Genomic DNA, 22,734 nt, shown 5'->3' on the forward strand with positions numbered 1-22,734 from the left:
TAATCCTAATTTCAGATGCTAACGGACATATTGAATGTTGATCCTGTGATCCACCTGGGTTTGCAAGCAAAGTAGCATTAGTAAGGTATTCTAGGGACATGAACCACTATGATACTGAGAAAGAAACAGCTTTAAAACTGTGAATGTTGAAGGTTGTCACAAACATGACTCTTGGTTTTGCTTGTGAAGGGCAAAGGTTAGAGACTCATAACCCTTGTTTGTCACCACACTCCACTGATTTTTCCTCCTGTACATTTGATTTAGTCAAGGAGAATAACTCCTGTAGTTCATGTTGGTAGAGGTCATTTGTGTGTCAGAACTGCATATTCTCACTTCTCTGGACAACCTCGAGAAGTGGGCCCATGTGAAGCTCATGAGGTTCAACAAGGCCAAGTGCAAGATCCTGCACCTGGGTTGGAGCAACCCTTGGTATCAATACAGGCTGGGGGATGAAGGATTGAGAGCAGCCCTGCCAAGAAGGACTTGGGGGTACTCGTGGATGAAAAGCTGGATATGAGCCAGCAACGTTGTCTCATAGCCCAGAAAGCCAGTCATATCCTAGGCTGCATCAAAAGAAGTGTGGCGAGCAGGTCGAGGGAGGTGGTTCGGCCCCTATACTCTGCTCTGATGAGACCCCACCTGGAGTACTGCATTGAGCTCTGTAGTCCTCAGCACAGGAAGAACACGGACCTGTTGGAGCAGGGGTCCAGAGGGGGGCCACAAAACTGGTCAGAGTCTTTCCTCAGTTATGAGGAAAGACTGAGAGTTGGGATTGTTCAGCCTGGAGAAGAGAAGGCTCTGGGGAGACCTTATTGCAGCCTTTCAATACTTAAAGGGGGCTGATAAGAAAGATGGGGACAGACTTTTTAGTATGGTCTGTTGCGACAGGACAAAGGGTAATGGTTTTAAACTAAAAGAGGGTAAATACAGACTACACATAAGGAAGAAATTTTTTTATGACGAGGGTGATGAAACACTGGAACAAGATGCCCAGGGAGGTGGTAGATGCCCCATCCCTGGAAACATTCAAGGTCAGGTTGGACAGGGCTGTCAGCAACCTGATCTAGTTGAAGATGTCCCTGTTCACTGCAAGGGGGTTGGACTAGATGACCTTTAAAGATGTCTTCCACCCCAAACTATTCTATGATTCTATGATTCTTTTAATTTTAGGAAAATTCAACCAATGGTTGCTTATCTCAACACCTGTCTTGTACTATCTCAGTGATATGCACATGTGATTACTGATTTTATAACCCTACTTGGACAGTATAGCATTATTAAGCTGTACCCTCAACTGTATCAATCTTTATCCCCCATTTGATTAGGTATAGGTCTTACCTTCCTAGAAGCCTTACTCACTCACCCACCCCAGCTTACACCAACAGTCAAAGCAAATGAGAGAAACAGCATTCTTCAAAGTTTTCCGTAACAACCAACCAATTTCTAGCATCGCTGCTGAAGTAGGCAGGAATCATGAGTGCTGGAAAACTGCTCAGTTGGTCACTCTCAGCTAACCAGATGTTCTCAATCATGCTTCATCTCATAATAAAAATTTTAATATTTAAAATACTCACAGTTCTTGCAGGATTATGTCTGGCTTGTTGGAAGAAATTAAAACTTGTACAGCTTGAGACACTGCCTTCTTGTCACCCACAGTTTTGCTGGCAAAATTCTCTAAAAGGTGCTCAAGCAACAGGGAGCAGGGAGTGTAATGCAGAGCTCCAAGCTTGCACTCAGGGAATCCACTGGCTCATACAGTCTGGCTGAAGCAGAAGGTCAGATCCAAAGCTGCAAGGGTTAAACAGTTGGGTTTGCCCTGCCATGCCTAAGGGTTAGTCAGGCACGAGCTGTTAGCAATTCAGAAGAAAAAACAAATGGGCTTGACAGGCAGACAACCTCAAATGCTTCTCAATCAAGTGGACACTCTCCCATGCCAGCTCATGGATCACCACACCTGTGATGGGCATGGGATGGGAATGCATGATCATGCATTTCTCCATCCAGGCATGAAAATGCAGTCTCCCTCTGTGGACATACCCACAGAGAACTAGGAAGAGTGGTTAGCCCCTGAAAGAGTTGTTGGCACTTGATGATCCTGCTCTGGGACGGTTTTCCAAGGTAATGGCTCCCTGGAACCTCCCTTTGTTCCCAGAAGAAAACATCTACAACTACCCTGAGGCAGCCCAGGATTAACAGCAACCTTTTATTCTGTGCTGGTACTGCCATCAACAGCTTTTAAAGGCCCCTTCTGTTAATATCGGTAAATTTATTAAGACTCCATAAGAATCAATGCAAGTTTTTCAAATAACTATGGAGTCTGCATACAAAGAGAGAGAAAGAAAGAAGTAGAAGAAAGGAAGGAAAGTGACAATGTCTAAAACTTAAAGACAGGTACATTTCTCTTCACTTTACTGTTATAAGAAAGCAAAGCTCTCTTTTTCATGCTTTCTCACTCTCTCCCCCTCTCTTTTCCTGATGCTCTCGGGAAGATTCTCTCTTTAGTCAGTCATCCTTGTTGTAAGTTTCTCTAAATTGTAAACAGACAATGTCCCAGATTCTGGGGAGCCCCTTTGTCAGAGGAATTACTGGGGATGCAGTCCCTCTTTGATGAAATTTAGCGTTATGAAATTAACAAAGGGCTGACTAAAGACATGATTCTTTGTTCTCGTGTTTTGCCAGGAACAATTTTAAGCAAAATATGTCTGCCTGTACATTCATGTTCCTGTATTTTATTTTCTGTCAAAGACTCTGAGTTTATGAATAACGTGACCTGTGAGTGTGAACTGGGAATTTGGATTTTACCCTGTGTATTTGCTACTGTTGAGCTAAGAAATCCCAGATGTGTACCCATCTTTTGAACCAAATCATCCTTTCCCCAAATCAATTTCATTTCTTGGACTCCGAGTGCACAGGTGGCTCTTAGCCACATGCAAAACCCTTACACATAACCATACTTTATGGCTCCCTTAGTGAATGGCAGTTTGCCTTATGATATTGTAACAGAAAAAAGTTGTATCATGTCACGATACACTTGCCAAGCTCTACTTCAAAGAAAGTACTCATTTGATTTCTTAAAGCAGACCAGGCCCCAGCTGTTCACCTGTCTTACTTACTGATGTTTCCCATTTTGTTGTCAGTCTGAAGCTATCAATGGCTCTTGCAAATCTATGCTTGAATGACGTACCAAACTGATGGTCTAGGATTTGATGACACAGTATCATGTTTTCATCAGAATGCCTACAGATGATTTTCGTTTATTCTTTGTTGTGATTAAGGGCCTACACACAGTTTCATCTGAAAATTTCTGGTATGGCTTACTGAATTACCTCGTGTTCAACTCCATCTAGATCGTGCACATCTCATTAATTAGAAAACACTCTACATGACAGTTAAAAAGCTTGCTGTTTCTCTTCTAGATGCCCTGGGATTTAACATTAGTGGTTCAGTAGCTGACACTTATCTGTGGTCTGGCAATTGCTGAACCAAGTCTTGACTGCTTGCAGGTTTTCCATCAACTGCCCTCTCAGGTATTGTCCGTCAGCCTAAGGGAACCCAAAAGCTGGGAGCACCCACGAGAGTCTATCAAGACTGTGTAAAGAACTTGTAACCAATGCTTTTGTTCAGCTGGCATTTTTGAAGTGTTCCCCCACCCCCTTTTTTGTTTCTGTGTTCCACAGGTAACAAGGATGTTTTCAAAAGAATCCGATAAGTTTTGAAGGATCGACTCCATCTCCACCCCAACAACATTGCCTCTTTTGCGACGAGAAGACAGTTTAGTGCAAAATGCAGCCTTTTGCTTTTCGTTGAGATCACGCTATACTCGGCACACTCGAGAGCCTCGATGACCGACAAACACTTTCCTGAGCCATGTGCAGTGCTAGCCAGCCTTCAGGCACCTGGACACTGCTGGGCTTCTCTGCACAAACACGACCACCACCTCTTTCCCAGATGGCCTGAACATTGTCTGAGGGCTGCAAGGTGACCAGGGACGCCGCAGAAACCCGCTGGGCGCCCCGAACCCCGTGAGGCTGCCAGGGCCCCAAGCAGGCCGCGGCCCCGGGGCCTGCCCGGGGAGGAGCCGTGGCTGGTGAGCGGCACCGCCGCCGCGGCCCGCTGCGGCCCGCCCGTGAGGCGGCGCTGGGCGCGCTGCGGAGAGCGAGCGGGCGGGGCGGGGCGAGGGCCGCCCGCCGCCCCAGGGCCGGGTAGGCCGTGTTCCGAGGCGGCCCGCCAGCCGGCCGCCCGCCGCCCGCCGCAGGGCCCCGGCAGCGCCCCGCGGCACCGCCGCGACGGTGGGTAGCGCGCGGGCCGCAGCGGCGGCAGAGGGGCGGCGGGCGGCGGCGGGCGCGCAGGCGCGCTGGGCTCGGCGAGGGCGGGCGGGGCGGGGGAGCGCGTCCCTCGCTCCTGTCGCAGTTTGGGCGGCGCAGTGCGCCTGCGCGGTGCGGGGGGGCAGGGCAGGGCGGGGGGACGAGGGCGGGGCCCGGCCCTGTGTTTTGAACGGCTCGATGCGGGCGGCTCACTATTTGGCAGGAAGGTGAGGAGGCCTCTATCCTGGCGGCGGAGCTGGCGTAGGGACAGGGGGATCCAAATGTGGCAGAGGCGAGCAGGAGGCAGCGGCGGCGGCGGCGGAGGGGGGCAAACGAGACAAGGGGAGCGGCCGTCCCCGCTGCCGCCGCGGAGGAGCTGAGCGGCCTGGCGAGGCAGGGGGCTGCGGCAGCGGCTGCAGCGCTGGCACCCCCGGGCCGCCCGCCTGGCACCCCCGGGCGCCCGTCCCGCCGGCAGGTGAGCGAGCGGGGAAGGCGGGGGAGGGGAGGCGGGGGGGAGGGGGGGAGAGCGCAGCCCGTCGCGCCGCCCTTGGCCTGGCCCGGCCCAGTACCGGGCAGAGCCGGAGGGAGTCGCTGTGGGGGGAGCCGGAGCCGCCGCTGCCAGCCCAGCCTCGCCTCGCCTCCCCTCGCCTCCCCTCCCCCGGGGCTGACATTATGTATCCGCCCGCGGTGTCCCGGCCCCGCGCCCCCTCCTCCGCCGCGGTCCGGCGCCCCTCCCGTCCCGCCCCCGCCTCAGCGGCCCGCCCGGAAGCAGCGGGAGGCGGGCGGCAGCGGGGCCGCGGGGGCCCCGGGCTCATGTTGCGGTCTCTGCCCTCCCTTCCCCCGCAGCGCCCCGGCTGCCTGGCAACCCCCACCCTTCCCGGCTCCGGGGGCTGCCGCCCTCCCCTGGCACGGGCCCCGCTCGGCATCCACCCTCCGTCCCCTGCCGGAGGGGAGGGGTCGCCCCCCCCTCCCCGCTGCGGAGCTATTGTACGTGGGCTGGGGCCCGCCGAGGGGCTGCCGGCAGATAAGCCTCCCCCTCGGTAGCGCGCTCCGGGGCAGGCGGAGGCGTGGGGAAGCGTGCCCCGGCCTCCCCGCTCCCCTCCCGCCGCGGGAAAGCGGGGCGAAGGGGGCGTGAGTGCGGTGGCGGCGGGGCCGGGCCGGGCCGCGGCAGCCGGAGGGGGAGCCGCCGCGCTGCCGCCCGGGGCTGGCAGCGGCAGGGCTGCGGGCAGCGCTGCCGCGGCGCGAGGCGCCCCGCGTGTGTGCGAGTGTGTGCGTGCGTGCGTGTGCGAGCCTGTGCGCGCTCCGCTCGGGCTGCGCTGGGATCCTTTGTCTGCTGCTGCTGCCGCCGCTCTCCCCTCCTCCCTCCCTCCCTTCCCTCTCCCTCTGCCTGCCTCTCCTCCCTCCTCGCCTTTCTCTCTCCCTCCCTTCGTTCCCCTCTCTCCCAGACTCCAAGCGCTGCTGCAGCTGCAGGTTTGTAAATACTGGACCAACACACACACAACATGGCTGACGCTCGCCCTGCTCCTCCACCAGGGTCTCCGCCTTCTCCCTCTGTCTCCGCCGCTTAGCCTCTCCTCCGTTTAGGCTTTTGTTTCTTCCCCCTCCCCCCTCATCTCCCATCCAAAAAAAAGAGGAAAAACAATTCACCCTCCTTATTGCGCGCATGGCGGGATTTCAAGGGTAAGGATCCTCGCTTTGGAAGCTTTCTCCTTTCGTTTTGCTGTTTACAACAAAATGAAACCTAAAATCAGAGGGGGTTTGGGAACCTGGCAAGGCCTGGGGCGAGGGAGGAAGGGAGGGAAGGAGGGGGGGGAACTGGGTGAGCCCCGCTGAGAGAGGCTTGATTGGAATGTGCGTATCTTTTTCTCTTTTTGGGTGGGGGGAGGCTGATGCATCAAAGTGCTGGCAGAGATGAAATACTGTATTACACTTGCAGAATGATCTAGGGCCGTTTCGTTCATTTCAGGATGTGGTTCGGTGTAAGGTATCAACTCAGCACAGTCACATTAAAAGGACCTGAACTAGTTATGTCAGAATAGGCATTGTGTAGGTAAAAACCGTAGCCCAGGCTTTTTGGATTTCTTTGCATTCCCTGTGTCTCCTTGTCAGTATCTTGAACAGCTCACAAATCATGGGATACAAAACTGGAATTAACACTTGCTAGGTCTTTGTGTTCCTAGTTTTCTGTCACAGATGGATTTGCCCTTGCGATGACAATAGCACAAACCGAAGTATTTCCTTTTCGCTACAAGGAGCGTTCCTGCTTTTCAGATTCCTTTTTTGTAAAAAAGGCATGACATCGTGAACTTAAGTGAGCTCCCAGACTAAAACAAGACAGCATGCTTCTGACCTCTCCTAACACAAGGCAAATGCTCAGTTCAATACCCCCCACCTCAGTTATTCAGAGCACCCCCTTCTGGCTTCAATGAATATGGCTTGTTTTTTTGCTTGCTTATGACGTAAAACCAAAATAACGTTTGAAGGTAGTTTGTTGAGCATATCTAAAGTGGTCTGCCGTGGATCAGATTTATATCTGGGTTGTAACTTCAGGGTGAATGCGGAAGGTACTCAGACACAATGCTTTATATTGCTTTCTAGACATATTACTGTAATTCATAGTAAATATTTCATTTTTCAAGGATAATATTTAAAGACACAGTCTTTATTCAGTCATATACACGTGGGTAGCCATGGCTTCTGTTAACATCTGAGCGCTGCCCTAAAGTAACAAATGTCCTAGCTCTGTTGTCTTTGTCTACTTTGCTTTGGAAGCTTCTAGTGGAGAAGCACTGCCATGGCATAATCATACAGCCTTTACTGAGATAGAAATAAATACTGCACTTCAATGCTAGAATTAAGCATCATATAGTAATACTTCTGCTGCTTTTTTCATCCCCATTGACAAGTGTTGATGAACCGGTGAGGAGAGAATAATTTATAACAATGAGTTTACAACAATGTCAAACTTAAATGGAGTCGTCCAAGTTACAAGATCATTTTGGAATGTGTATCTACGTCATGGCTCCTGAGCCAACTGTATTACTTCTAGATGGAAAAGTCCGAGCAAAAGTCTGTAACTTGATATATCAGTAGATTCCTGCAGCAGTCGGTTACTTTTTTTTCCACATTTAACAACCTGAAGGCAATATTGGTAAAGCCACTAGAACAGCTTACCAGTTGTAGCTAATTAGTCATTCATTATGATAGCCACCAAATTTTGAAATTATTGCTCTCTTACCTCAATACATTTCACTCTTTTAGTATGCAGCTCCTCCCTCAGAATAGGCCTTTGGATACTTAAGCTGATTCTTAGGCTGAAGAGCAAAATAAACGGAATAAAAATAGGCCATCCACAACACATCTGTTTAAATAATGGATCACTTAAAAATAGTCACGTTTCTTAATTCTGGTACGTTGTAGTGTTGTTGCTAGAACTGAATTTTATTCTGTAAAATTCAGCTCTACTTCATTAGCTTTTTGAAGTTTCTTGTCAATAGCATCTTCACTATAGCTTGCAATTGTGTTCTTTTCTATGACACCTAGAAGATTTTTCTTTCTGTCTTGGTTGTGTTGATGAGTTGGTCAAAAATCAATATTGTGGGTCTTACTATCCCATGAGGAGCTGATCTAGGTGAAAAACTTGATGTATCCTTGTGTCTTTGGTACCACTAAGTGAAGACACTCCAGTGTTTTTGTCGTTGTGGGTAATGCTAGGCTGTGTTTAACCAAATTAAAAAACAGATACAAGTAAAATCTTCTTTTCCAAAGCTGTTTACTTTTTCATATTGGGAAGTGAGACTGACAAAAAAGACGACTGCAAGAAATGCAGTCTCAGTGATCAGCTTGCTGAAGATGTTAGAAATTAACCAATTTCTTTCAAGAAATACTTTTCAGTGAATCTTCAATCAAGTAAATCATGAGCCAGTGTAGTTCTAAATATTTATGAAATTACCAATTAAAATATAAAGTTCTAAAGGTAATAAGCACTTTTAGTTGATCTTATACTTCAATACTTTTTGTGTGTTTTCTCAATCCGAGTAGTATTCTTCCATTGACTTCTTTCCCTGTATCTTTCCTTGCTATCTGTTGCCAAGCTGCACTCTTTGACATGTTCAGATCTGTAAACATCTAGCTGATGCAATATCTATTTTAAAGTGTTTTTTTTAATGTAATGCATAATTTGTTTAATGTTTGACAAATGAAAGATTTTCCGTAAGATTCTGTTTTCTGAAGAAAAGAAACAGCCATTTTTTTTAGAAGGAAGCCTGTTGCTATAAACTTTTCATGCTTTCATTTTGGTTTTCCTTGCCCCCTTTCCTTTCTTTCCCCAGGTATTAGAAAGATCAGACTTGACTTCTTGATCGTATGGCATGAGAATATGTTTTTGTACATGACTAAAACCGATTCAACAAAGTGGTTGAAAAAACCTCTTTCGAAAGCTGCTCACTGAAGCTGAGCCAAGAGAGAATCACTATTATGGAAAGTTATTTCCTGTTGTATGGTTAGATAGCTTGTTTCTTACACCAGGTGTGAGAGAATTTTTTGGTTTGTCATTTTTCTCATTTTCCTTCTCTTACTACGCTTCAGAGTTCGGTGGTTTTATGATTGGAAGGTGGACGCTGATCTTTCTTGTCACTGGTTTTCCTAAGGAGTACTTTCTGTATGTCAAGATGTGTCCCACTTGCTGTTCAGATACTACCTAGGTGTCAGCATACCACGTGACGTAAAGGAATGGGGAATGTGACCTTCCTTGTCTAATGTGCAGACTGCTTCCATCCACATCTCTATGACATGGATAAGTGTTGAGTTCCTTGAAACAGTGTAGTTAACTAATTTGTATTTATCTGTGAGCAGTTGATTCTAGTGACAAGGGGGCCCTCATCACTGATCCATTTCAAATAATGGTAAAATAATGTAGTTCAAACTTACTGCTTTCACCATGTGGTGGTTGCAGTTAACTTTCCATTGTAGTGTAAAAAGTGAATTTGCTGATGCCATGCGGAATTCAGGAGGTAAACTGATTTGGCTATCAGATTACAGAGAATGGCTCTACAAATCCGGGTTACCTTCTTATGTTTCTTTCCTGTAATGTGTGTTGTGAAACTGCTGTAAATCTATGCTATATGAGGTCTTGTTTGACTTGCTTACTTGGAAACTTTGTTGAAATGTATCCACAAAATGCTGAAACATATAGAAATTGTTGTCATTACCTGTGGTGACTACTAGCCTTAACTAGCCTAATGGTATTCTAATCTTTGCAGTTAATTGCAAGGTGGCTGAAATGTTGTTGAAATATCTTCTGGTTTGGTTTTTGGTTTTTTTTTTTTTTTGAGATCTGCTTGCAGAATAAGAGTTACTGACAGTATACTGTAAGCACTTACAAGTAGGTTTTTATGGTCTTTTTGATAAGACTAAAGCTTATAAACCCCTAAGAGCTGATTAGCTCTTGGTTTGGGTTTTGTTTGCTTGGTTGATTTGGTGTTGTTTTGTTTTGTTTTTTTAATGTTACTGTTGAATGTTCCGATATGGTATTCGAGGTCTGCACCTACAAGTACTGGTGAAGTAGATACTTATCTCAAGAGCAGTTCTGTGGATTTAAATGATTTAGTAAATACTTAACTTATACAGAATGACTGTTGAACTTTAGACCTTTGGTTCCATATGATAGTTTGAACAAAATTACTTGTATCTTTAGACCTTCGGTTCCATATGATAGTTTGAACAAAATGACTTGTATCATTTTGGTTACTCCTTTGTTGTTGTGTTTTCCATTAGTTTGCCAGTTGTTCTCACAGTGCTGACTTATGGTGGCCTTGCGTAGGGAGAATATTTTTTATCATGGTGACCAACTGTTGAGTCCACTTGCCGTCTTTGAAGACATCTCTTCATTTTCACTTCGCTACTTCTGGCCTAGCTGTATGTGGGTCCTGTTCTCTGGCTGCATTGTAGCTGGGGGTCCCCTTCTAACAGTGCCAGCTACCTCAGCTGAAGGGCCCAGGGTTCAATCGCTACAGCTGCCTTTCTTGAGCGATTGGTGGTGTGTGGTAACCTAGCTATTCTTAATGCATTGCTTTCTTCAAGGCAACTGGTGGACCTTCCATCCTTTTGTGTTCAGACAGTTTTGCTAATGGTTCAGAGTCTTGAATCCTGAGATCCCAGTCTTTGCAAAGTAACCATGTAACTTTGGGAGTAGCCTATTAAGATGACCGTACCTTCTGAATGTGTACCTCAGAGGCTTTTTTTTTCCTATCCATTGTGTTGCTTTGTTTTTTCTCCTTAAGATTCCTGCTAGAGCAGAACAATTAATGAATATAGGGAATGTTTGTAAATTTAATCTATTTTAAGGTTACTATGCTAACTAGGTTGTTAAGTGTAACATTACCTGGGAATTCAGTGTCCACCACTGATGCTACTTCTTAGCACAATACTATTCTACCCAGATGTGGCTAGTCATATATAAAATGAAAAAGTAGTAAGCTTGACTTTTTTTCCAGTGATGTTCTTTGACTTATTCTAAAGCATAGTAAGCTGTTCTAGCCAGTCTATGCCATCATGCTGAGGTCTGTAAAATTTCGCCTATATAGACTTCAATTTGACCCTCTTTCAAAAAAACCCTTTTTTTTTGTTCTTCTGAACTTGTATTAATCCAATTTAAATGTAAAAATGGACTTTGCTATATCATAACCTCTTAAAATGTAAAAATGGACTTTGCTATATCATAACCTCTTAACCTAAGTGGGTAAAAACTGAAAGATTTATTAGATGTCAGACTTCTGGTCTGGTATTTATTAAAATCAAATAATTATTTCTGTTGCATAACTCATTTTCCTAATTTAGTATTTATGTTCCTTGTGCAGAATTCTTCCCGAGTATGCTGAACAAAGGTAGCTTAAGTCCAGTGTATGATCTTGTGTTTACTGTTGAGATTTTTAAATCTAGAAAGCTGGAAATTTCCATATTTAATTTGTGTTGCGAGCTGAGTAGCATGGGAGAGGCATGTTCTAGAACACTTCCCTGGTGACATTTCTGTTAAGTTTTCTTTGTAACCTTTTCCAAATGCCTTGACAAACATGACATCTGCTAAAATTCAGGGCAGTGCTTAGGCTTCTGGTATGCAAAGGTAAGTACATACCATATACTGGCAAGTATTGTGTCTGCTGTTCTACATGTCTGTAACTTATCTCTGGTCTTCAACTTGAACTGTAAAAATGTTTGCAGATTAGACTGTCTTTATTCAATTTTCTAGGAATGATGAAATAAAAATAATGCTTGGAAGGATGTACATTGTATAACTTGTATAATTGTACTTGGAAGAAAGTTGGTTACAGCTTCTGGACAGTTCTGATTCTGGACAGTTGCTTGCCTGGACTGTTTTATAACCATGTGTGCTTTAGGCAATGATTGAACACCAAAGTGAAATCAGAATGGGAGTGAATATGTTAGAGATTAATTTACTACTTCCTTCTCAAAACCTTCCAGTTGCAGAGAGCTGTATTAAGTTGACATAATGATGCTGTTGTTCATTAATCCCCTTCAGAAGTTCTCAGTGGTGAAAGATGATGCACAAGTTCATTAATGGTTGTTTTCCCATCAGTGGAGATGTAGTTTTGTGAGATATGATTGGTCAAAATCCATGCTCGGACAAGAGTATATTCAAAATATAGCTTAACAGCAAGTTCTGCCTTTCATGTGACTTCATAAAGATCTGACTTTTAAGTGCTTTTAGGGTTAAGGAATATGCAGGTGTTTGATATACTTGGAAATGACGGATTGTTGGATACTCATACGCTTGACATCGTGTTGGTAGGGGAAGGGAGCGTTCACAGTGGCTGTCCTCAGGGGCATCTCTCTCTACTGCTGAAGGGAGGAGAAAAAGGCTTCTCTAGGAGTGCATAAGGATAGAAATCTCTTTCAGTCCCTAGCCTGCAGGAGTGTACCTCGGGTGAATTACATCTCTCCATCTTCTGCACCTCCATTTTGTCAGAAAAAGCATACTTTATTGTTAGGTGCCAGCCATAAGACAGAGAGGGCAAGCAGTCCATCTTCTGGTTCATGTGCTCTCCTAACTGCTAAACAGTTGGGGAGGAGATTCACTCCTACCCTCAGTTACACCTCTGTGTATACCTGTGGCTTGTTTGAACAGAGAGGAGACAAATTTATGTTATTTCATATCACTAGGGACATGTGGCTGTATTAATAATGGATGAAAAGTATATTTTTAAATGGTAATATCTTGCTGTGACCTTGGTGGGGAACCAGGGGTGAAGGAAGCATTGCATTACAGATTGTTTTAGGCTAGATGCTTGAAGAACGGAATTTATATGGATTCATTTGAGATGGGTTTTTTGTTTTTCCCCATATGTGTAACATTAATTGAAGGAGGAGAAGGGGGGGGAGATTTCACTGTGAATAAACATCCTAGTTTTCAGTCACACTTAGGCCTCTAACCACATTTCTAGGAGACTTTATGTTTGGGCAGAGGTGGCTCAAGGTTAAGTATGAAGCAGGGATCAGCATAAAAGGCAGAAGCATGGTTGTCTCTTCTTGTGTGTGCGCTGTTTATCTGTAGGACAGACTTCTAGAAAGCCTCACCTGCTTTTATGGGGAAGGATATCCTGCCTTCTGAGGTCCTGTTTTCATTGGAAGATACCTCACTTTTTCCTTCTTTGAATTTCTATTTCTCACCTTCTCTGCTCCTCAGCTGAGTAGACTGAACCTTGTTTCAAGTACTACAGGACAATTTAGTCCTCTCTACAAATAAGTATGTGCATTTCCAAAAGGAAAAAGGAATGTGCGTTTCTTGGGGGGTTGTTGTTATTACCAATACCTAGATTGATGCAAAATCTCGGGAAATACAGTTAAATGTTTGTGTTAGTGAATCTAGTTCAGGTCAGAGATAAAGCTTTCTGGAGAGAAAAATTAGATTACAAAGCTAAAAAGAGAAAAGTCTATTTCTACCTGTTGCTGCTGAAAGTTCTCAATCTGAAGTCCTATCTCAATTAATTTACTTTCTCATTTCACTTCCATTCACGCTGCATGCACAGTGAAGTAATTTCAAAGCAGGGTTTTTAATCAAAGCTTAGTATCAAAGTCTAAGAAAGGAAAGCATGTTTGCTGTGGGACAAGCAAGGTATGGTAGGGAACAAGTGATTCCAAGGTGGTCCTCATTCTTAGAGTCTTGACTTTCTTCTTGCCATCATTTTGTCACCTTTCTGCTACTACAGAACCAGAGGAATTCAGTGGTTTAAGGCAGCTGTTTCTGAGCAAAAATTGCCATATACTCAAACTTAGGCAGGTGTTCTCTTAAAGTATATTTTTTCCACAGTCCAGTAAATAACTTTTCAGAGTAACTTGAAACAGTTCTTCCTCCTCTTAAATACATCATAGAATCATAGAATACTGGGTTGGAAGGGACCTCAAGGACCATCTGGTCCAACCTTTCTAGGCAAGAGCACAGTCTAGACGAGATGGCCCAGCACCATGTCCAGCTGAGTCTTAAATGTGTTCAGCGTAGCAGAGTCAACCACTTCCCTGGGGAGATTATTACAATGGTTGGCTATTCTCATTGTGAAGAATTTTCCTCTCGTGTCCAATCGGAATTTCCCTGGGAGTAACTTGTACCTGTTACCCCTTGTCCTCACCATGTGGCTCCTTGTAAAAAGGGAGTCTCCATCTTCTTTGTAGCTCCCCTTTAAGTACTGGTACATGGTGATGAGATCACCTCTAAGCCTCCTTTTCTCAAGGCTGAACAAACCCAGCTCACTCAGCCTATCCTCATACGGCAGGCTTCCCAGACCCTTGGTCATCTTGGTGGCCCTTCTCTGGACCCCCTCCAGCCTGTCCACATCTTTTTTGTATAACGGGGACCAGAACTGTACACAGTATTCCAGGTGTGGCCTGACAAGCACTGAGTAGAGTGGGATAATGACTTTATCTCTGCTGGTGATGCCCTTTTCGATGCAACCCAGCATCCTATTGGCTTTCTTGGCCACAGCAGCACCCTATTCACTCATGTTGAGCTTTCTGTCCACCAGGACCCCCAGGTCCCTTTCCGTGGAGCTGCTCTCTAGGCAGGTGGATCCCAGTCTGAGCTGCACTCCTGGATTATGTTTTCCCAGGTGCAAGACCTTACACTTGTCTTTGTTAAACTTCATAAGGTTCTTGTTAGCCCGCTCTTCCAGCCTATCCAGATCTTCCTGCAGGGTGGCTCTCCCTTCCAGAGTGTCTACTTCCCCACTCAGTTTGGTATCATCTGCAAACTTCATCAGACTGCATTTGATCCCATTATTCATATCACTTATGAAGGTATTGAATAGCTTTGGGCCCAATATCAATCCCTGGGGGACCCCACTTGTGACAGGTTGCCAGTTTGAAAAAGAACCATTTACCACCACCCTTTGGGTGCGGCCCATCAGCCAATTCCTCACCCACTGCACAGACCACTTGTCCAGGCCATAACACATAAGTTTCTCCAGGAGGAGGCTGTGGGGAACCGTATCGAAAGCCTTGGAGAAGTCCAGGTAGACATCGTCGACTGCTCAACCCATGTCAACCGAGCAGGTCACTTTATCATAAAGGCCACCAGATTTGTCAGGCACGATCTGCCCTTGGTGAAGCCATGTTGGCTTTTCCCAGTCACGTGCTTCATTTGACTCAAGGATCCATTCCATGACTTTCCCGGGGACTGAAGTAAGACTGATGGGCCTATAATTACCCAGATCCTCCCTTGAGCCCTTCTTGTATATATGAGTGACATTTGCCTTCCTCCAGTCCTCTGGGACATCCCCCGATCTCCACGACTTCTCAAAGATTATGGAGAGTGGCCCCGCAATGACATCAGCCAGCTCTCTCAACACCCTCGAGTGGATGGCGTCAGGGCCCATCGATTTGTAGGGGTCAAGCTCCTCTAATAATTCACATACTAACCCCTTCTTCACTGATGGTGGGTCTATCTTCTGATTAGTTTCATGAGTATGCAGATACCATACCATTTTCAGAACTAGCACTTCATGCATTTTTCTTCCATGTTTTGAAAAGCACGAACAGTACGAGGATTGGACTGTTCTGATGTCTCCACTGCTTCTAGGGAGAGTCAGTGGTTTCACAGCTTGATTTTTCCCTCCCTGTTGTCCTGCCCCTCCCACCCCCTCCTGACTTCTAGTTATGCAGGATGTGTTGTGTTTTCCACCAAAAATCTGAAAGACCTGTATGTAAACAAAGAAAATACCATGTAATGTTACAATGCTGATGGCTCTCATCTTTTATAGAGAAAAAAAAGTACGATCAGCAGTTTAATAAGTTACCATTCTCCTTGCTGATGAATCCTGTCTTTACTGTAATACTAATATTACAAATCTCTGATATCTTTTCTCGACAGCTATACTACTCTTCTATAAGTAGCAATTTTTGTTTTAAAGTACTGTTCTTCCACTGACCCTCCAAATGTATCAAAACCAGCGTAGTTAGCTTTAGTTAGAGCTCATAATACAATGTTGAATTTTGTTTTCAGTGCCTTGCTGTTACTGCATATTACAACTTTGACATCTATTGCAGCTATTCACCATTTAAAGCTGGTAATCTGTTCAGGTTGATGTTCGTACTAACATTGTAGACAGTGAGTGAATATTCTGCAGTTGGTCTGGAAAAATGAAGATTACATTATTGGTTAGTAGCCATGGCAAGAGACTTGACATTCTTAACAACAAGTGCTTTCACTTAAGTGATTTACGTTTCCAGTGTAAACAGTTACTTGAATGCATTTGTATGAGAACTGCTTTAATGTAAGCTAAAATGGCTGAAGGTGAAGAAAGTAAGACAAAAAAAGAAAGTAAGACAAATTCAGTTCATGACTGGTCAGCTTTTTCAAGATGCAAACTAAAGGCAAGAGATCATTTTCCCTGAGTCCTCTTTTAGGATTTTTCTGGTCATTGCAAAGATGAAAATTACTACTGATTTAGGATGAAAATTACTGCTGATTACAATTGTCTAATCATGTCTATAAGCTTTTCTTAAAATCAGGTCTGTAGGGAGAAATTTTTCTCTGCTTTTGAGTAGGGGCTTAGGGTCTTTATATCAGTGTGATCATGCTTCACTTTGCAAAATGTTACTGTTTACTCTTTCATTGCAGTAATTCCTAACAAAATTATTTGTCCATTTTCTTGTGACTAGAGGAGGCCTTAATTTACCCGATAACTTCACTCTAATTCCTCCCCCTATCCCCAGCTGATGTCAGTATTTGTGCCCAACAAAGACTTCCGATTCATTAAATGCTGCCTGTTACGATTGTAGTTACTGTGGTGTTGATCATGGGAGAAGTTTAAGCATGTGTGTCTCAAATCCGTGAGTAAATGGGTTCATAGTACAGCTTGTCATAGCTATGGTTGTATACAGAGTTAACATGGGTAACTGTGTGTTCTAACCTGGTCTCTCAAGTATTTTGTGGCCCTGCTTTTTATAAGTGCTGAATTACTGCTTATATGTCAATATCCTTATTGGTTACTTAGGTTGAGGTTCATAACAGTTACATTTTGATGTTCTAATCAATGCTGTGAATAATAGCTTGTCCTAATAAAAATTTTGAATGCTTATGCTTTTTTTTTTTTTTTCTGCTTTTAAAACTGGTAGGTAGCTGCTGTAGCACAAGTCTTAAGTATTGATGTATAATTACTTGGCTTACTTTACCCCCACACTGTTTTTGGTGTCTTCGGGCCCTCTCCCCCGAATTGGTGGCCTGCCACTGCTCATCTTGAAGAGAAATAGTGATTTATGTCATGAGTAAGTAATAAAACAGCTACAGAAACTGGATGTAAACTGTAAGAATCAGTGGTTGTTAAAGCATGAACTGTCAGCTCTGAATGCAGGAAGCAAAATACGTTCTTTACTGTGGGCCTTCATGAACAGAGTTGTAGAAGCCTGCTGCATTAGAGAGAAAAAAAAAAGTTTCAAGTATGTCAGCAAAATATTTGCTCTTGCAAAACTAACTGATGTCACAAATTCTTAAGCATGGCTTAGGAAAATATTTTAATTATGCTTATTTTCAATTCAGTGTTGCAGTGACATCTTCTCAGTGTGTACCAGGCTCTAAGGTCTCAGAATGCATGTCCAAGAATAATTTGTTACTTATGATCCACAGAGTATTGGTGACCTAAAAAGCTTGAAAGTGATCTGTCAAATGGCAGATCCATCCTGCCCCCCCGTCCTTTAAAATATGATATGAAAGTTACATTCCCTCAGTGTTCGAAGGTGTGTGTAGCAGTGTTACTAGCCTGGATTATTGAGAACTGGCTACTGTACACATCAGGTGTCACTCAGCAAGATCAGCCAGCCTCCTAAAGAGACGTGAACCCAAGAGTTTGATTTGCCATGATTAATTAACCTAACAGACTTAGCTAAGTGCAGTAACTTACCACTCCATTACCTTCTAACAGCAGGGTTAGGTATGTTTGCCCTGGGCTTGCTCTTCCAGAATGTTCAGGTCATCCTTTTAACTTTGGAACAATGTTTCTCAGACTAACACAATAGCAATTAAACCTAGGCTTCAAACAAAGGCTGATGACCGAAGTATCCCCTATGAGGAGACACGTAAGCAGAGAACAGAGAAATTTCTTGCTTTTTCAATAGACATTTTCCTTTCTAGTTTCCAGAGACCTGTCTCTCTAGCTTGCCAAACCAAACTGAGTAAACTTGCTTAAAATCATAATCCATTATTTGAGTCAACTCTATCTGTAAAAGCATGAGTAAGGACAAAATACTTGCATTATAACATTTAAAAATTCACTTGCATTTACCATAGAATGGTAGGAAGCATATGGCTTGTACAGTAATAAGGTGCTGCTGTTGTATCCTGTGCAGTGGTTATTTCTGTGCATATGTTTTTTGGATTCAGTTGAAGAGGAGGATAGCTACCTATTAATACAGAGAAGCTAAGCTGCTTTGTATTTGCCATGATGCAAAAGTATACAACTTAAGGCAATTACACCGACCTGTGACAACTTGTTACCCTGGTGTCTGTGCATGTTATTGCCCTGTGGTTAAATGTAAGGTAATTTGCGGTAGACTGAGCAATTAGGAGTGAGTTAAAATTTAGCTTTGGATAAAGGGATGCAGGGAAGGTTCTCCTGGCTTTGAATAAATACTAAATCTCTTCCTCAGATTTTTTATAAAAGCATTATCTTGTAAGATTTCTTTAAGCACGGAAGGCTGTGCATTTATTAAATGATCCATCAGTGAGTTGGAACATATACAAGTCCACGAGTAGTTTTACATTGCCTGTAAGAGGAATTATGAGGATGCTTTAAAAAGTCATTGTGCTTCAGAGTCCTGTTATATTGTGTAAAGTCACGGGAAGAATTGTAGCAATGGGGTGAAAAGAAATGAAATCATATCTAATATTACTACTTGATAGACTTTACCACTGTTTTGGAAGCTGTTTGGCTCAACTCTCATAGCCATTTATGATGGTTCCATAGTAGAAGGACAGAAGAATACTGAAATTGAACTATGTCTTCTGTTGGCATGGGCAGATCATTCCAGAATAGACAAAAGAAGTTTTGCTTATCTGTGCTGCTTGAGGGAAGACTAGAGCTGTAAACCAACTCTTTAAAAATGCTCTATGCATGCGTCTTTATTGTTCTAGTACCAAAGGTGTGCATAATATTGCAGTAAAGGCAAATTTTTCTTTTTTGCAAAATTAGTTTTGCTGTGCCAAGGAATGACTGAAACGGTTCTGTATAGATAAATGTTTCACTTGTTCTTCTCAGCTGTTGGAAAGCAAATAGACTAAAACTGTTTTTTATTTAAAAACCTGTACATGAATTAATGTGGAACTTACAATTTTATGCTGACAAGCACTTTTTTTTTTTTTTTAATTAAGCTGTTGCAGGCTCATTTGGCACTAGTCAATTCTCTGATTCCCTCTTCACCTTGATTCCTATGCGGTAGAACTGCCAGTGTGTTTTTAATACCAAATTTCACATCCAGTTTTTTGGATTCTTGTGTTCAATTTTTTGGTGATGCATTTTTTTGAACTAAAACGGGAAACAAGGAGGTTTTTTAAAGGGCAAGCATATGGCAAAATGTCACTGAGTCCTTTAGCCAGCTATTATTGAATCTGGTTGTGACATTGCTAAGGTGGGAGGCAGATCAAATAAAAAAATTATTACGTTTAAATCAGTTTAATTTTAAACAAATGCTTAATACCTAGCTTTACTGTTGATAAGCCCTAAAAAACAGACTAAATCTGCAAGGCATTCTGGAATACGTCTTTGGAGAACTTAACTTTCTTTTATGTTTTGGGTTGTTTATTTATGTATTCTTAAAGTGGCAGACATATAGTTGTCCTTTACCCTTGAAACCTGGAGGGAATTTCAGAAAGCTAATTGTATTTAGTGTGAGAGTAAACTTCAAATCTGTAGTTGAAAAGAGCTGCCTTTTTTTTTCCTTACCGCATTCTAGATGCGGCATGTGTATGTCATTTTCCACTCCCAACCCCTTTTACCTCAGGAATTCAATTTTTCTTTAATTATTTTGTCACTTTGGTTTTGTCAGTGATTTTTTTTTTTTTTTTTTTTTGCCTGTGTGTGTGGATGTGTAACTCTTTTCCCTTGCAGGCAAAATCCTGTGGCTATAGTTAATTGTAACAATCGTCTGACTTATGATGGCTTGTCTGGTTTAGTGAACATGTAGTGTTACCACTGTTACTTACTTCTAATCAGCCCATATGACTTGAGGTTTAGCATTTAAAGATTAGTGCTCTTTGGATGTTAATTCCATAACCACTGATATATGATTCCTTTAGTAGTGGGTTATAGGCCTTTCCTGGCCTTTTTTCTTTCTCTGAAGAACTCCAGGAACACATAGAGCCAGCACATAAGTAAACAAAATGAAGAAGGCTTTGATCAGAAGTTCCCATACTGTTTCCAGTTGATTCAAAGACCCAAACAATGGGAGAAGCCTTGTTGATCTGTGAACTATTGAGCTGGACCAGCCAAGATGATCATCTCTTGCAGGTGCACCTGTCTGTTCATCAAGGGAAGATCAAGAACTTTAAAAACCTTTGGACAGAGGTGAGCTAATCCTACACGACAGTGTGGGTCTGAATGATGTATCTGCTAATGGAACTTCTTGTTGCCCTTTATATGAAAAACAACGGTGAAGAGTAGATACAGTGTGATAAAACTACACCTTTCTTCTGATGAAAGTGAAGTTAGTCATCCCCTTAGTCCTTCTTTGTCCATTTTATTTTTAATTCCACAAATGAAAAAACTAGCTGGCCTCTGGTTAGCTTATTTGGTAGCAGAGAGGAAGGAGGAGTAGGTTTTGTGTATCTGTGCTTCCAGTGCCATTGCAAAGATCACTCAGTGTATCATGTATATGCAGGTGTGACAGAGGCTGCATGCTATGGAAGTTCCTAAAGCTCAGAGAACTGTATTAATTTGCTGGTTATACCCAATGCAAAGCTAAGTATGAAAGTGGGTTTTGTATTGCTTTCACTTTAGTGACCTCTATGCCTGACACGTAAATAGGGCTGCAAGTTGAAAAGTTGTTGTGGAGCTGTGCTAGAGTATTTTATGGAGAATTAAATGTTCACAGATTTTACTAAAGCATAATATTTATGATTATTTCCTCGATTTTCTGCCATGCCAAAGGATGATTCTTTCTCCTGTTACTTCAGAGTTCTTTTCTGAACAGTTTAAACAGCAACATCAGTCACTAACGGGCTGGAATGGTGCAAATTTGTCTACAATTATTTATAGGGATTTCTTACTTTCTGTTGGGCTTACATTAGCTTCAAGTAAATGTTTGCCAATCTTTTACCACTCTTTAGGAAACAGTTTTAAAAAACTGGTAGTGAATTGTCCCACATCTTGGATTGGTTTGGTCAGTAGAGCTGATAAGTCACACTTCATTGCTGTCTGTCTGAGGGTTGAGAGGTGTCCAGTCAATCACTGCTATTAAAAGCTTGTGAGGGTAAAACAGAGGAGTTCTTACTGTTGAAGTTCATTGCGTTGTTATTCTTTGTGTTTCTGACGCAGGTATTGAGGTATACTTGTGGGCACTTGTAATATGTGGTGAGTTTTCAGGTGTTTGTGTATACCAGATTGCCTGTCTGGAAACTTGTGATTACCTCATCATTATTTACTCTTTTTTTTTTTTTTTTTTTTAAATTACTGTATTTTTGCTCCATATGGATTTGTAGCAATGGTTACAAGAGCTTTTGTGAATTTTGAGAAAGAAAATGTGTGATCTCTTAGAACAGACGGGTTTTTCTTAAATACAGTAAAGTACTGTGAGGGAATTGTATCAGAACAGATTGATTTCATCAGTCAGCTTTTTCAGATGAAAACATCACTTAATTTAACCTACTTATGGAAGCTGTAAATATAAGAAATAAATTGTAGGTGCATGCTGGGAAGTAGTTTTTGTTAGAAAGGTTAGTTTCTTTCAGCTGTAGAAGATTCTTGTAGGTATAACTTGTTACATGGTCTCCTGGGGAGTTCTGATAAACCATGCTTAGCATGTCCTTAGATTAGTTTTCATTCAAGTTCCGTTAGTGATTTGAAAGATAAAATGGAAGCATGCTTACAAAATCAATTTAACCTACCATCAAGGAAAGAGCTTAAAATAGGTGATCATTTTGAGGACTTTTTTAAGGCCCACTTCTCTAAGATGCTATTTTATTATACACAGTATGGGTGTGGGGGAAAGCACTTATTATCTGTCTTTGAAGCCTTCAGCATACAGAATAATTCAGGCGTAGTTGGAAAAGCTATAAATGAATAATGTACACATTTTTAGGAAAACTTTTTTGCTTTGGTTTTGTATGAGTTGGTAACAGTTCTTTTTAAAAGCTAGTAAAAGAAAATCCAGATAAAACTCAAATACAACCTGAGAGTTCAGTATAGTTAGTTTAGGGGGTTTTCGTTAGGGTTTTTTTGCATAACAGTTTTTTTTAATGGGGTGCTGTATGGATCATGGTGTCTACTGTTGAGGGAAAAAATGTTGTTCTTCCACTGTTCTCAGGAAAAAAAAAAAAGCTAGAATACTGGTTTTAAGCCGTATGGAGAGAATTGTACAGTGTGATAAATTCATCTTACTTCAAGGGTCAGGATTATCATACTCTATTAGGTGACTGGACTACCTACATATTAGTAGAATTAAGTGTTAAGGCTTGTAATAGAAGAAACAAAATTCACCAACTTGCCAGTGAAGTTCTAATTTAATTGCCAGTGTCCTGGGGAATTAAGGGAAGAAAAAGCAGAGAGGTTTCTTTTCAACCAAATCTTACCCTTAAGTGAGACATTAGCTCAATCTCCAACGCCACCAATACAGAAAAGCATCCTGTTCTAATACTTTTCACAGAAACAAGATCACATTAAATCACACTCTTGCCTTTTCCTATTTAAGAGTTATACTGGGTTAGTAGGAGACC

At 42.8% G+C, this 22,734-nt stretch overlaps 1 protein-coding gene across 5 annotated transcripts in view; it reads left to right on the forward strand.

The window, feature by feature from the left end:
* Positions 1-4,215: 4,215 nt before the first annotated feature.
* Positions 4,216-22,734, forward strand: part of SPIN1 (spindlin 1) — a 55,761-nt gene continuing 37,242 nt past the window's right edge. The window contains exons 1-2 of one of the 5 annotated variants that reach the window (XM_082335715.1): positions 4,538-4,779; positions 20,145-20,368. The gene's annotated coding sequence lies outside the window, so the exon portion shown is untranslated. The other 4 variants (XM_082335716.1, XM_082335717.1, XM_082335713.1 and 1 more) reach the window with 4 other exon arrangements.

The sequence above is a fragment of the Platalea leucorodia genome, assembly GCF_965183815.1.
Source record: "Platalea leucorodia genome assembly, chromosome: Z".
Classification (NCBI taxonomy): domain Eukaryota; kingdom Metazoa; phylum Chordata; class Aves; order Pelecaniformes; family Threskiornithidae; genus Platalea; species Platalea leucorodia.